The sequence below is a fragment of the Xenopus tropicalis genome, chromosome 5 (assembly GCF_000004195.4).
Source record: "Xenopus tropicalis strain Nigerian chromosome 5, UCB_Xtro_10.0, whole genome shotgun sequence".
NCBI classification, from domain to species: Eukaryota; Metazoa; Chordata; class Amphibia; order Anura; family Pipidae; genus Xenopus; species Xenopus tropicalis.
Window position 1 is genome coordinate 144,845,945 of NC_030681.2, and position 13,646 is coordinate 144,859,590.

The 13,646-nt window shown below is 44.8% G+C and overlaps 1 protein-coding gene across 1 annotated transcript in view; it reads left to right on the top strand.

Moving 5' to 3' along the window:
• The first annotated feature begins 1,923 nt into the window (after positions 1–1,923).
• klhl29 (kelch like family member 29) overlaps positions 1,924–13,646 on the top strand; it is a 580,607-nt gene continuing 568,884 nt past the window's right edge. Inside the window, exon 1 of the mRNA XM_002935976.5 lies at positions 1,924–2,224. The gene's annotated coding sequence lies outside the window, so the exon portion shown is untranslated. The remainder of the gene's footprint in view (positions 2,225–13,646) is intronic.

The following is a 13,646-nucleotide window of genomic DNA, read 5'->3' on the forward strand; positions in this document are numbered from 1 at the left end:
ATAGGGCTCAATGGCACTCTGCAGCTCCAACCTGGCCCAAGGAAAGTCTCCCATAGGGCTCAATGGCACTCTGCAGCTCCAACCTGGCCCAAGGAAAGTCACAATACCGAAGCTTGAATGAATCCGAAACTTTCCTACTCATTGCGACAACTACAAAATTGTCACACAAATTGACGTAAAGCATGAAAAAGTCACAGAAATGAACAAAAATATTGTGGAAAATACGCAAAGTTCTATAAATTGGAAAAAATATGAATATTTCTTAATCGTACACAATTGTGCTTTGATAAATGGGCCCCAATGTGTATGATAATTGAGGAGACCCATGTCCCTTTAAATCGTAGAGATATACAGATTCCATCTAGACCAAATGTTGGTATTGTCTATTACAGGGGTCCCCAACTGCTGGGCCGTGGGCTGTGCTGAACCGGCCACCTCTGCTCCCAATTACCTGTGATCCCAACTCGCCGATGTGTTACACAGCCATTATATGCGAAGCCCAGGAAGCTTTCTACTGATTGCGACAAGGACCAAATTACTTAAAGCTCCATACTAACCGGCAGAGGATGTCAGCACTTAGATGGGAGTAAGACGTGCAAAGGGGCTGGGCGCATCTAGTTGCAGGGAGACAAGCTCAGGTCTCCCACTGATTTTGTATTATGATTAGCTGTACCATACTTTATAATGTAGTAGTCATAATAATAATAAAAATAAAGTGCATAATATAAAATGAAAATATTACATTTATATTATATATGTAATAATTAAATTATATACTATGCACTAGTTGCGCCCCCCCCCCCCCACCACTCCAGGTCCTTGGAAAAATTTCTTGAAACCGGTCCTTGGTTTGAAAAAGGTTGAGGGACCACTGGTCTATTAGACACCATTGTTGAGGTTTACCTACCCTTTAAGCAGTGCATAAAAACCAGCGCCCTCCCCTGCGCCCATCCCGCTAACCCAATGCCAGCGTCGGACTGGCCCACCAGGATACCAGGAAAACTCCCGGTGGGCCCAGGTGTCAGTGGACCCTCCTGCTCCTGACCAATTGGCCTGTTTCATAGTCATTCCCTATTTCTGAATAGGGATGTAGCGAACCCGCGCAAAAATGTTCGCGAACCCGTTCGCAGACTTTCGCCAAAACTCGCGAATATTCGCGAACTTTGCGAACCCCATAGACTTCAATGGGAAGGCGAACTTTAAAACCTAGAAAAGCCATTTCTGGCCAGAAAACTGATTTTAAAGTTGTTTAAAGGGTGCCACCACCCGGACAGTGGCATTCAGGAGGGGGATCAAGGGCAAAAACTTCTCTGAAAAATACTTGTAAAAAAAAACGCCAAAAAAAAGCGCCAAAAAAACCGCAAAAAAATAACGCAAAAAAAAAAACGCCAAAAAATAATGCCAAAAAAAAAAACCGCAAGCTATTCCTATGTATATGCATAGGCAATAAAACGAAGCGGAAAAAACGCAGCGGAAAACCAAGGAGAAAAAACGCGGCGCCAAAAAAAAAACGCGGCAAACCCAAAGTGGCGAACATCGGCAAAAGTCCGCGAACGCGAACACACGATGTTCGCGCGAATTAGTTCACCGGCGAACAGTTCGCTACATCTCTATTTCTGAATGGGAATAAAGAGGAGAAATAGATGGAAGAATAGGTGCTAGCATGTAAATAAAAGAGACTGGGAGAATAAAGAGGTTGGTGAGGAAAGGAGGAAAAATAGTTAGGAGAGTGGTGCTAGGGTCTAAGGTTTTTTGGTAATTCCCAGTCGGACACTGCCCAATGCCCTGCCAGGTGCGCAGTCTTTGCGCCTGTGTGCGCTGCTGGCAGGGAAGAGTGTGCGCATCGCCCCCTGTGCGCTAGGAGTCCCCCTCCCGGCCGTGACGCTCCTGAACCCGCCCCCATCCAGCAAGTAGCAGCCTCAGAGAAGCAGGGAGCCAGAAGCGAGCATGGTACTGATCCTGCAGCAGCAGCAGCAACAGCTCCGGAACGCTCAGCCGGCACAGCGCTCTGCCCCAGCCGCAAGCAACGCCGGGCTCCCCGCAACGCAGCTCCATCCAGCTGCCCAGGAGCGCTAAGGCAGCCCCCCAGCCTGTAACCCCCCAGGGATCTCTGACACCCAGACTGGAACATCGCAACTGCACAGGGAAACTCAGCCTCATCTATTGCCTTTCTCTCCGCCGCTTACTGGAAGCCAAGGGCAGAGGGGCTGCTGACAAGGCGGAGGTAAGCGGCTGCGCTCTGCACAGGCAATGGGCACACAGAGAGCCAGACGGGGGCTCAGGGGCAGCGCATCCCCTATGGAACATGTTAGCGATCGCTCCTGTTGATGTTGGGGGGGAGCAGGCAGCCTTCATCTCCTGTGTATTATTAAGTGCATGTTAATGGTCCTCTGCGCCTGCGCTATTGCGGGCGAAAAAAGGAGAGACACAGGGAGGTTATTGGAAAAAAAGGAGAAAAAAGAACTTCCTGCTTGTCAGGCCAGGGAGGAGAGATGTACCAACACCTAGAGGGGTAGCATGGGCAGCCAGAGCCCTGTGCCAGCTGCTGGCACCTCCTCCAACTGGCACCTGACAGGGGCACTGGGCTCCTTTAGCCGCTTGGATGGCAGTAAGAATCCAGCCCTGGGGGGGTGAGGGGGGGGGTTTATAATATTAACAATAATAATAATGTGTCTGGTCTCTTCCAGGCAACTCCCTGACTTGGGATTTTGTTTAGTGCAGCCAATGTATCTCCTCTCTCTGTATATATATGTACATCCTAGGGATGGACTGTCTGTTCTATTTCAGCTTTTGTCTATAGGCTTTATTGTACAGTCACTTATTAACCCCTGCGTCAGATTTAGTGGAGCCCCACGTTGGAGTTGGGGGGCATTTCTGTCCTACTGGTTTTATGCCTGTCATCCCTGTAGAATATATTGAAAATATCTAATAATTGTTAAACAGGGCACCCCTATGATGTTGGGGGCCCCTTGGCAGGTCTCATCGTGCCCTCTCCCAAAGTGTCAGTCTGTCTCTGTCTAATCCTATAAATATACTTGATAAAGTTCTGTGTATATTCGTCATCTACGTATCCAGTTTTATTGATCCATTTGCTAAGGTTCTGCATGCCTTTATTATCCGTATATCTAATATTATGTCTGGCAATAAACACTTAGTGTGTTTGGATGGGACCCATGGGCATCGGACTACCCCAGCTAATATTGCAGATGCCCAAGTCTTGAGATATTGGGCATTTGAGAGCCGGGTTGGCACTGTTGGTGTAACAGGATCCCAGGTTTTTAACTGCCCTCCCTGGATGTTGGCATGTGAAATCCAGCCGCTCATTCATAAGAGAGAGAGAGCCATGTGGCCAGATGTATTGGCGTGTCTGTCCCCGCACGGAATGTGTCACAGGCTGGCAGCTTGGCTCCCACGAGTAATATGTGTATGAGGGGGCACAGAGAGGGTGGAAGTGACCCTGCCTGGCCACGGATCCCACCGCTGCTTACACAGCCGGTGCTGTTATTATGTGCCGTTCTGTTGTTCAGACCCGCTGTGTGTCATTAAGGGCTGCTTGTGTCTCACTGGTGATTGGCATATGGCTGTATGTACCAGCGTGCCCCTTCTGGTTAACCCTCCCTAACTAGTTACCCTCATATCAATTCTAATCCCTCTCTGGCTGCCCAGTGTTATTAATAAACAAAGTATATTGATTACTTGGGGTAAGTGATACTTAAATAGAGTGTAACCTGTAGCCAGAGTTACCCCATAGTTATACCTCAGGGTACCCCAGCCAATACCTACTCTCAATGCATCTTCTAAGTTTAGGATGAACTCGGGGGGTTAATCTGTTCTCAGAGCAATCTGTATAAGACAGACAACAGCAAAATGGACAATATAATATAAAGTTTGACCCTGGTAGTGACTTTTGTAAATCACAGGGCCCCCAAAGTTTTGGGGGTTTTTTTTGCCAAAGACAATGCTAAGTGCTTTGACCCTGTGAATGGGTCTCTGCTATGTTGTAATGACACAATTGCCAGATTGTGATAGTTTGAATATTGTTTGTTATGATTTGGGGTGTGACTGGGAGGACACACAGGATGACACTTTATGCCCATGGCCCTGTGGGTCCAGCTGAAACTTGAGTGTAGCCATGCAGCCAGTTATTTAGTGAAATGGAATTTGGCGATTGGTGGAGAATGCGCCTTGTGTGCCATGGGCCATATCTATCCATTTGTTTCCATGCCTTGTACTTTCTGTATCTCATTGTATGGAACCAACACACATTTGACAAAGTTGCACTGTACTAAGTAGATCTGGAGAGGGCAACAAAGAGTTAATAAACTTGACTATGCTTTCAGGGAGGGGGGGTCATTTACTAAACTTGCTCTTTCCTATCTTTAAGTAGATCTGGAGAGGGCAACAAAGAGTTAATGAATGTGACTATGCTTTCAGGGAGGGGGGGGGTCATCTACTAAACTTGCCCTTTCCTATCTGTAAGTAGATCGTAAGAGGGCAACAAAGAGTTAATGAACGTGCCTATGCTTTCGGGGAGGGGGGTCATCTACTAAACTTGCTCTTTCCTATCTGTAAGTAGATCGTAAGAGGGCAACAAAGAGTTAATGAACGTGACTATGCTTTCGGGGAGGGGGGTCATCTACTAAACTTGCCCTTTCCTATCTGTAAGTAGATCGTAAGAGGGCAACAAAGAGTTAATGAACGTGACTATGCTTTTGGGGAGGGGGGTGATCTACTAAACTTGCTCTTTCCTATCTGTAAGTAGATCTGGAGAGGGCAACAAAGAGTTAATGAACGTGACTATGCTTTTGGGGAGGGGGGTCATCTACTAAACTTGCTCTTTCCTGTCTGTAAGTAGATCTGGAGAGGGCAACAAAGAGTTAATGAATGTGAAAATGCTTTCGGGGAGGGGGGTCATCTACTAAACTTTCTCTTTCCTGTCTGTAAGTAGATCTGGAGAGGGCAACAAAGAGTTAATGAATGTGAATATGCTTTCGGGGAGGGGGGTCATCTACTAAACTTGCTCTTTCCTATCTGTAAGTAGATCTGGAGAGGGCAACAAAGAGTTAATAAACTTGTCTATGCTTTCGAGGAGGGGGGTCATCTACTAAACTTGCTCTTTCCTATCTGTAAGTAGATCTGGAGAGGGCAACAAAGAGTTAATGAACTTGACTATGCTTTCGGGGAGGGGGGTCATCTACTAAACTTGCTCTTTCCTGTCTGTAAGTAGATCTGGAGAGGGCAACAAAGAGTTAATGAACTTGACTATGCTTTCGGGGAGGGGGGTCATTTACTGTGTTGCAGTTCGGTACCATGTATGTATAGAGTTACATAGCAGCTGTGGTTGAAGGAAGACAAGTGACCATCAAGTTCAACCCTTTGCTGAAATGAATCCTCCCTCACTCCTAGTCGAGCCTAGGGAAAGGCAAAGTAAACCCCATCTGAAGCTGCCCCCAATGAGCCCCAGAAAGTGAAGCGAATAAATCCTTCCTGACTCCAAAACTTCAATAGAAGCAGCAATGTTCTACTTAGAGTATTACTACTGGTAGCCTTGGGTTTCCTCGCCTTCTAGAACGGGACCAACTCTTCCGTCTCTCTCTCTAGTATCCAACGGTGGTATTTCAAATCCCCTGTGTGTATAGAATGTGCCTGGGAAATATTGTGATCTACTGCAGTGGAACAACAGGAGACCAGGGGCAGCGAAAGAGTTCTGTTTATTCCTGAACAGTGCTGGATGGTGCTGGGGAGCCCAGGACTTTACAGCTTGTTTGTAATTGTGTGCAGTGCATCAGATCCGTTCGGACCAGCACCGGAGCGTGTGTGGGCTCGGTACCCTCATAAATAGAATTTAAAGGGGAAGTGTACCTTTCTTTTCAACACAAGCTCATTGAAGAGGGCTTCTGCAGGACTTACTTTTTGTTTTGATCAACAAATAGGTATTTTTTCTGTTTCTGTGAACAACTGAAACCACTTTCACTTTTCACTTTCCCCGCTCCCTTCCTCAACCTGGTTCTGTTTTCTGTGGTCACTGTTTTCACAGGAGCAGTTAGTAAAACAAATGACCTGCAGATGATGGTCTGTAGATAAGCCTTCTGTATAATGAACCGTTCCTTATATCAAAGCTTACCAAAGGCTGCAACTTAGGGGAGGGAGAGGTTTGTTTATACAGAGGTCACTATTTTTATTTAAACAAATTACTCTATTTTAAGGGTGAGTTATGGCAAAACCAAAACAGCTTTCCATTTATAATAGCCAAAATGTTGGCTTGGTTTTATAGCCGAGGGTGCATTTGGCCTCCCAAGGGACCTCTGGGGTTAACATGTCCTGTAATTGTAAAAACAAGGAGGGGTTTGTTTATACAGTGGTCATTATTTTCATTTTAACAAATTACTCTGTTTAGATTGTAAGCTCTTTTGGGCAGGGCCCTCTTCACCTCTTGTATCGGTTATTGAGTGCTTTATATGTTACTCTGTATGTCCAATGTATGTAACCCACTTATTGTACAGCGCTGCGGAATATGTTGGCGCTTTATAAATAAATGTTAATGTAATGTAATGTAAAAGGGGGGGGGGGGGTTTGGGTGAGTTCAAGGAAAGCCAAAACAGTTTTTCATTAGGGATTTATAATAGCCAAAAATGTGGCTTGTTCTTATAGCCGAGGGCACCTTTGGCCTCCCAGGGGACCTTTGTGGTACCGTAAGTCCGTAAGGGCAAAGTATATATTTAACTATATAATTATTGAATATCTATAGTATATACACTTAAGGTATCCTGTTTTTAGGCCTTCAGCTTGTTATGCAAAGGCTGTGGGGGATGCTGGGAGTTGTAGTAAGACAGCATTAATACAGGCATCTGTACATACAATAATTGTTTGAACAGCCGTCTCCAGTGTAGCAACAACCATGTAACGCCGTGTTCCTGATTAGATTCCCCTCCAACCTCCCCTTTCCATTTGTATCCGAGAAACTGAACGCATCGCTTTAAATTGTCTGCGTCGCTTTAATGAGACTCCGTTACAATTCCGCCGTGATTCGCCCGTAACATTCCCTGCACTTCCCTGGGTTTTTTTTTAGTTTTTTTTTTCCGTTTTTCTCCCACTGCTTTGTTTCTGCGCCGACGGTTGATGTAACGAGGTTCAGGGGAAGGGGGAGTGTGAAAACATTCTCATTGGGATCTGTCATGTTTATGCTACAGTGTTAATTATACATTTCCCAGTGCCGGTGTGCACCGTGTATTACACATATGTTCTGGCTTGGCTGGGGGAAGCCTTTACCGCCAACACCGCCCCCTCCATTCATTTACATGGGTTATAGACTTGTATTCTATATTTATTTACATTGCCTTTTTATAGGATTCATGGCTATGTTAGCAGTTGTTCACCTTGATAATAAGTTTGAGACAGTTTGCAGTTGGTCTTCATTTTTTATGTTTTTGCATTATTTAGCTTTTTGTGCTGCAGCTCCCCGGTTTGGAATTTCAGCGGCTATCTGGTTGCTAGTAGTCCCATTTAATCTAGCAACCAGGCAGTGAGATGAAAGAGAGACAGGAAGGTAAATAGAGGATGGACTAAACTGAAAGATAAGTAATACAAAGTAATAATAACAATAAAACTGTAGCTTCACAGGGCAATAGTTTTTTGGCTGCTGGGGGTCAGTGACCCCTGTTTGAAAACTGGAGAAAGTCTGCAGAGGAAGGCAAATAATTCAAAAACAATAAAAAATGAAGACCAATTGAAAAGTTCCAAAGAATAGGCAATTCTATAACATACTAAAAGGTTACCGTTCAAGGGCTCTGGCACACGGGGAGATTAGTCGCCCGCGGCAAAACTCCCTGTTCGCGGGCGACTAATCTCCCCGAGTTGCCTACCCCTGCCATCCCACCGGTGAAAATGTAAGTCGCCGGTGGGATGGCAGACGCGGCGGGGCGACTTCAGGAAATCGCTGAAAAAGACTTGCGAGTTTTTTTCGGCGATTTGCGCGAAATCGCGCCGCCGCGTCTGCCATTCCACCGGCGACTTACATGTTCGCGGGTGGGATGGCAGGGGTAGGCAACTCGGGGAGATTAGTCGCCCGCGAACAGGGAGTTTTGCCCCGGGTGACTAATCTCCCCGTGTGCCAGAGCCCTAAGTGCATATGGTACATGGCGTATATATTCCGATAGATGGAATCTCTTGAGAAGGGTCCAGTATTTGTATGTAATTGTACTGTTTATATTGTACTGCATTGCGCCAGTGCAGTTACCCATAGCAACCAATCGGATTTGTGCTTTTGCTTGCTAGCTTTATTATAACAAATGGCTGATTGGTTGCTGTGGCTATCGGCACAGGTGCAGCGCCTAGGTTAGCCAACTGTCCGTTACAACATTAAATTAGGGCACAGGGGATTTGCTTTCCCGCTGTATGCAGCTGCTGCTTCGCTGTGACCCACTAAAAGTCTGGATAGGGTTTCACCTGTCTGGTTTTGACCTGGATAGTCTGGTTTATGGAGAGGAAACTGCCTGCCCAATTTTCCAAATGAAAACAATCCAGACACGAATCTTAATGATTGGTGCAGTGATCGACCACATCACATCCCCGTCCCTGATGTCACTGCCCCACCCCGAACAGCACCTGTGATGTCACTGCTCTGCCCCGAAAAGCACCTGTGATGTCACTGCTATGCCCCGTGACATCAGAGCCAAGAGCTGGCACCCTGGAGCTTCACCCCCATATCAGACGACGTTTGTCTCCTTATGCTGTCTGCCGCGAGCTGTGAATGAGCAATAAGGGAGGTGCAGGGGGGCAGCTAGTCATGGGGGTTCCAAAAACATTTCTGCTAGGGGGGGTGCTGAGTCAGAGGACGATCATTATTGTTAATAGGGCACCAGTCAAGCTAAGCAGAACTAGACCCCCTTTATCCAATATATATACATCCTGATGACGATCCTGTGGGGGTCGAAACGCGTAGATGCGGTGGCTGAATAAACGGACTGTTTCTATATCTATTGCTGTGAGTGCTTTCTATATATATGTGCTTTGTATTTTTTGGTTAGCACCCGGCTAATGTCTATGATGTGGTGAGTGCCGATTTTCTGCAGACTATATATATATATGTATATATATATATAGTATAATTTTCTTTGTAGACAAAGGTCCTAAAAGTCTGTAAAGTCTGTTTCTAGCATCCGCTGCCTGCCCCATGGCTCAACTCCCCCCCACAAGGCTCTGAAACTGCGAGTGTCAGACATGAGCGACTTTCATTCGTAGCTTTTGGATTCATCGCAAGGCGCTGGTATTCATCTGTTCAAACACGCAGGGAAAAAGTCTCCCATTTTTGTGCCACTTGTTAATTGCATTTATAATTAGCACCGACTGTATTCCTCGCAGAGCTAATACGGTGCAAAATAAATAGAAAAAAACATGCACTGTGTGTGTATATATGTTGATGCATAAAATACCAATTTTGTTTTAATTTTTCCTGCATCTTTTTCATTTGTTATTAAGTGAATTTCCATCCCTGGGACATGAATGTGCAAGTATTAAATTAGTTTGGAGAGTGAAAATTGTTGGTGGCTCTGCAATCCTATTCCTTTCCATTAGCAGTTACCTGTGTATAATGCACAATAGCCAAGGATAACTTGCATAATGAGTAATGTAATATTAGATAATAATAACTGCCTTTATATGGGCACAGAACCCCTCAGTGACTGCTAATATCCTTATCATTTACAGTAGGGGGTACATTATCCCTTATAATACATGAGTGATACTCAGAGTTCCCTGTATAACTCAGCCTGCAGCCTTGTGCCTTTATATGGGCACAGAACCCCTCAGTGACTGCTAATATCCTTATCATTTACAGTAGGGGGTACATTATCCCTTATAATACATGAGTGATACTCAGAGTTCCCTGTATAACTCAGCCTGCAGCCTTGTGCCTTTATATGGGCACAGAACCCCTCAGTGACTGCTAATATCCTTATCATTTACAGTAGGGGGTACATTATCCCTTATAATGCATGAGTGATACTCAGAGTTCCCTGTATAACTCAGCCTGCAGCCTTGTGCCTTTATATGGGCACAGAACCCCTCAGTGACTGCTAATATCCTTATCATTTACAGTTGGGGGTACATTATCCCTTATAATGCATGAGTGATATTCCCCGACCTGTAGAACTCAGTGCCTTTTTCCTTTTGCACTCTGTGTATTTTACGGTTATATAAAGCTGATTGTTTGCTGCAAGACTTTCCTGTGAGGACACTACAGTATCTCTCCAATGACCTCTCTTATTGAAATAATAAGCCGGGTAGATTCTAGTTCAGCATTATTGCTCCGCTGCCCTGATTTGTCTTCTCCTACGTACAATTTGCTCTTCTGTCCGACTACCTTGCTCCCCTAAAGGGACGTTGCTGTCACATAGTTTCTGCCTTTTAATAATCATTTCTTTAATGACTTGGTTTTTTTTTAATTCTATGTCACATTAGATGTTCAGCCTTTGTATATATATATATATAGATGTATTTGTATTTTAAAATTTCTCCTCCTTGGACTCTTCTTGTTGAGCAAGTCATCAATATCAAAGTATTATTATAAATTAGGCCAATTTGGTCCCAGATCCAAGACAATTGGATCTGGGTGGGGCACCCTGGGTGGGGGGATTTCTACAACTATAGAGGGAGCAGACCCCACAGTCTTGGCACCCCCTCGACCAGGTTGGGGGGCTGCATTCTGTCCAGAATCCGTGCCATAAAACAAGACAGGAATGCAGTTTGACAGAAAGGAAAGAGAGACCATCACATGGGGACTGGTAAATTCTTCTATCCTTTTTCCCAAAACAACACTATTCGCCCCAAAATTGCTCAATAAGAGGAAACAATCTGTACCATTTTTTTGGATACTGGTGGTTTGTCCCAGTCTCAGTGCTCCCCTGAACTGCGTATTCTTGAGAAAACCTCAGGGTCAGAAGAATGTGTGTGAAATAATGAAACCATATATATGTTTTATGCTTTTATTGACAATTTTTGACCTATTGATTTGAAGCACAGTCCTATTTAGGCATCAACATAATAATGCAGCGTTTAACCCGGGGTCAATAAAACATGTTACCAGTATATAACAAGATTGGAAACATGGACCTTGGTTGTCTTGGAGGCAGCGCTTACTGAGTTATCTTCTCAGAGGTCTCTTCCTGAGGTCTCACAGAGGAGCAGTGCCGTATAATAGAAAAGTGCTTTACTAAAGCTCAGTAGCGGTGGCCAAAAGCAGCCCATGTATGGAGCCTGCAGACAGGTTTGTTTGACTCCTGTCTGGAAGAAAATCAGGCAGTTGTTGAGCGTGCAGTTTTAAAATCTAGTTGGGGTGATGTGACCTGAGCGTTGGGCCCTAGGTATCACCCAGAATCCCAACAGAGGGATTCCAAATATACTGGGGCCCGTAGAGCAGCAGGTCAAGGTAGAGTATAGGATAAAAGGTATCATAGGGCAAGATGGAGGCAGTAGAACCAATATGGCGGGAGGATGCTTTGTATCAGTTTTTTCCCAACAGTAACCCTTTAGATATGAAGGCACAGCACATGTTTCTTCTTAAAGACAGCATCTGAAGGAAGGAGTTGGGGTTGAAGTTGTAGTGCTCAAGATGAAGGCACTGGTGCTTTACTCCAGTCGTTCCCTGCCCGCAGCCCTTCTGTTGTTAATGAAGTAGAACTTCCTTCTGAGTGAGGATAAGGTGGAAGTAGTAGAACAAGTTGCAGGCAATGAGGCTTTTGCTTAATTTTTCTTACCTGCAGCCATTCAGTTGTGGATAGCTTCATATCTATCAATATAGTATCTTCTTGCCAAGTCCAACTACATCTTAATGGGGGCAGTTGAGGGGGGACAATTTGGACATAGCAGAACAAGAAGAAAGGCTCAAGATCAGTTTTACCTACATGTAGCCATTCAGTTGTTGATAGCTTTATACCTATGAACATAGCCTCTTCTGTTGGCCACTGTTGGCCCTAAACTCACCAATGACAACACAAGGGGCTTTTTAGTAGACTCTATCCTCTACATAAAGACTTTTTCTAAAAGACATTCTTGGAAAGTGACTAGAGCTAAGCATTTTGATAGCATTAAATCTCCCTGGTGAACATTCTTTCTTAATTTACAAAGTAGGGTGCCAATTTCTTCTAAGCTAAGCAAGTGGGAGTATCTCTATAGGGAAGGCCAGGGGTAAGCTATTATAATGTCTGAAATGATTCATTTAGCCACTAGAGGCGCTGTTCATTTGCATTCTGTGCCAGTTTCCCATGGAGGAGCTATCAGTATTGCTTCTCCCATATAAATACTAATATGTATAGAGGAAAACTGTATCCGTGTCAATAAGTATTTCTAAAGAAGTAAAAAGATACCACGCAGGGGCAGTTGGCCCTGTTTGAACCCCATAAAGAAAGCACAGAAATGGGGACGCGAGTGATTCCCTGGTGTCTCCTATTTAATATGTTCCAGAGTATGCAGCCCCTGAGGGGACAAAGTGGCATTCCGAGAAGAAGCTTTCTGCTTTCCAGCTGTGCTGTCTCTATAGCACTGTGCCCTGCCGCTGACATTCACACTGGTGTCTTTATATAAGAACCTGTCATCTGCAATCTCTCCTGGATTATCAGCCATTCCTTATACAGTGGTGCCCAGAGACTGAGCCGCCAATGTCTCCGATACGGGAAGGTTCCACTGTGAGAATAGAAGGCAGATACAAAGGGAAGGGGCCGCAAAGTGATGCGATGCATCATGGAAATCAGAAAAAAGTAAAATTATTCTTTTTTCAGGCCGCGCTTATGTTGGGCTCTGTTAGGCATTAAACAAGGACTTGTGATTCATACTATTTGGGACTTTGGGAAAGTAATCACTTGTACGGGTTTATTTTTATTCTTTTTCAAGAAAGGACCTGCTCTGTGAAGTGTGCACGGACATGCTGCTGGTACCCCTGGCTGAGGATACTGGGAGTTGCAGCCCACAAAAGGGGATTGTAAATTTTACAGCTCTCTCAAAGAGATACAATATATTCCTCTGCTGGACTGTGCTTAGTGCAGAAGGATACATTGGCTGCCATAGTTTTATGGTATATTTCTGTAAGGCTATGAGCAAACTTAGGGGGCTGTTCCTGCTGAATTGTGCTTAGTACAGGGGAATCCCTATGTGCCATAGTTTTATGGTATCTCTCTGTACAGGCTATGAGCAAACTTAGGGGGCTGTTCCTGCTGAATTGTGCTTAGTACAGGGGAATCCCTATGTGCCATAGTTTTATGGTATCTCTCTGTACAGGCTATGAGCAAACTTAGGGGGCTGTTCCTGCTGAATTGTGCTTAGTACAGGGGAATCCCTATGTGCCATAGTTTTATGGTTTCTCTCTGTACAGGCTATGAGCAAACTTAGGGGGCTGTTCCTGCTGAATTGTGCTTAGTACAGGGGAATCCCTATGCTGCCATAGTTTTATGGTATCTCTCTGTACAGGCTATGAGCAAACTTAGGGGGCTGTTCCTGCTGAATTGTGCTTAGTACAGAGGAATCCCTATGCTGCCGTACTTTTATGGTATCTCTCTGTACAGGCTATGAGCAAACTTAGGGGGCTGTTCCTGCTGAATTGTGCTTAGTACAGAGGAACCCCTATGTGCCATAGTTTTATGGTATCTCTCTGTACA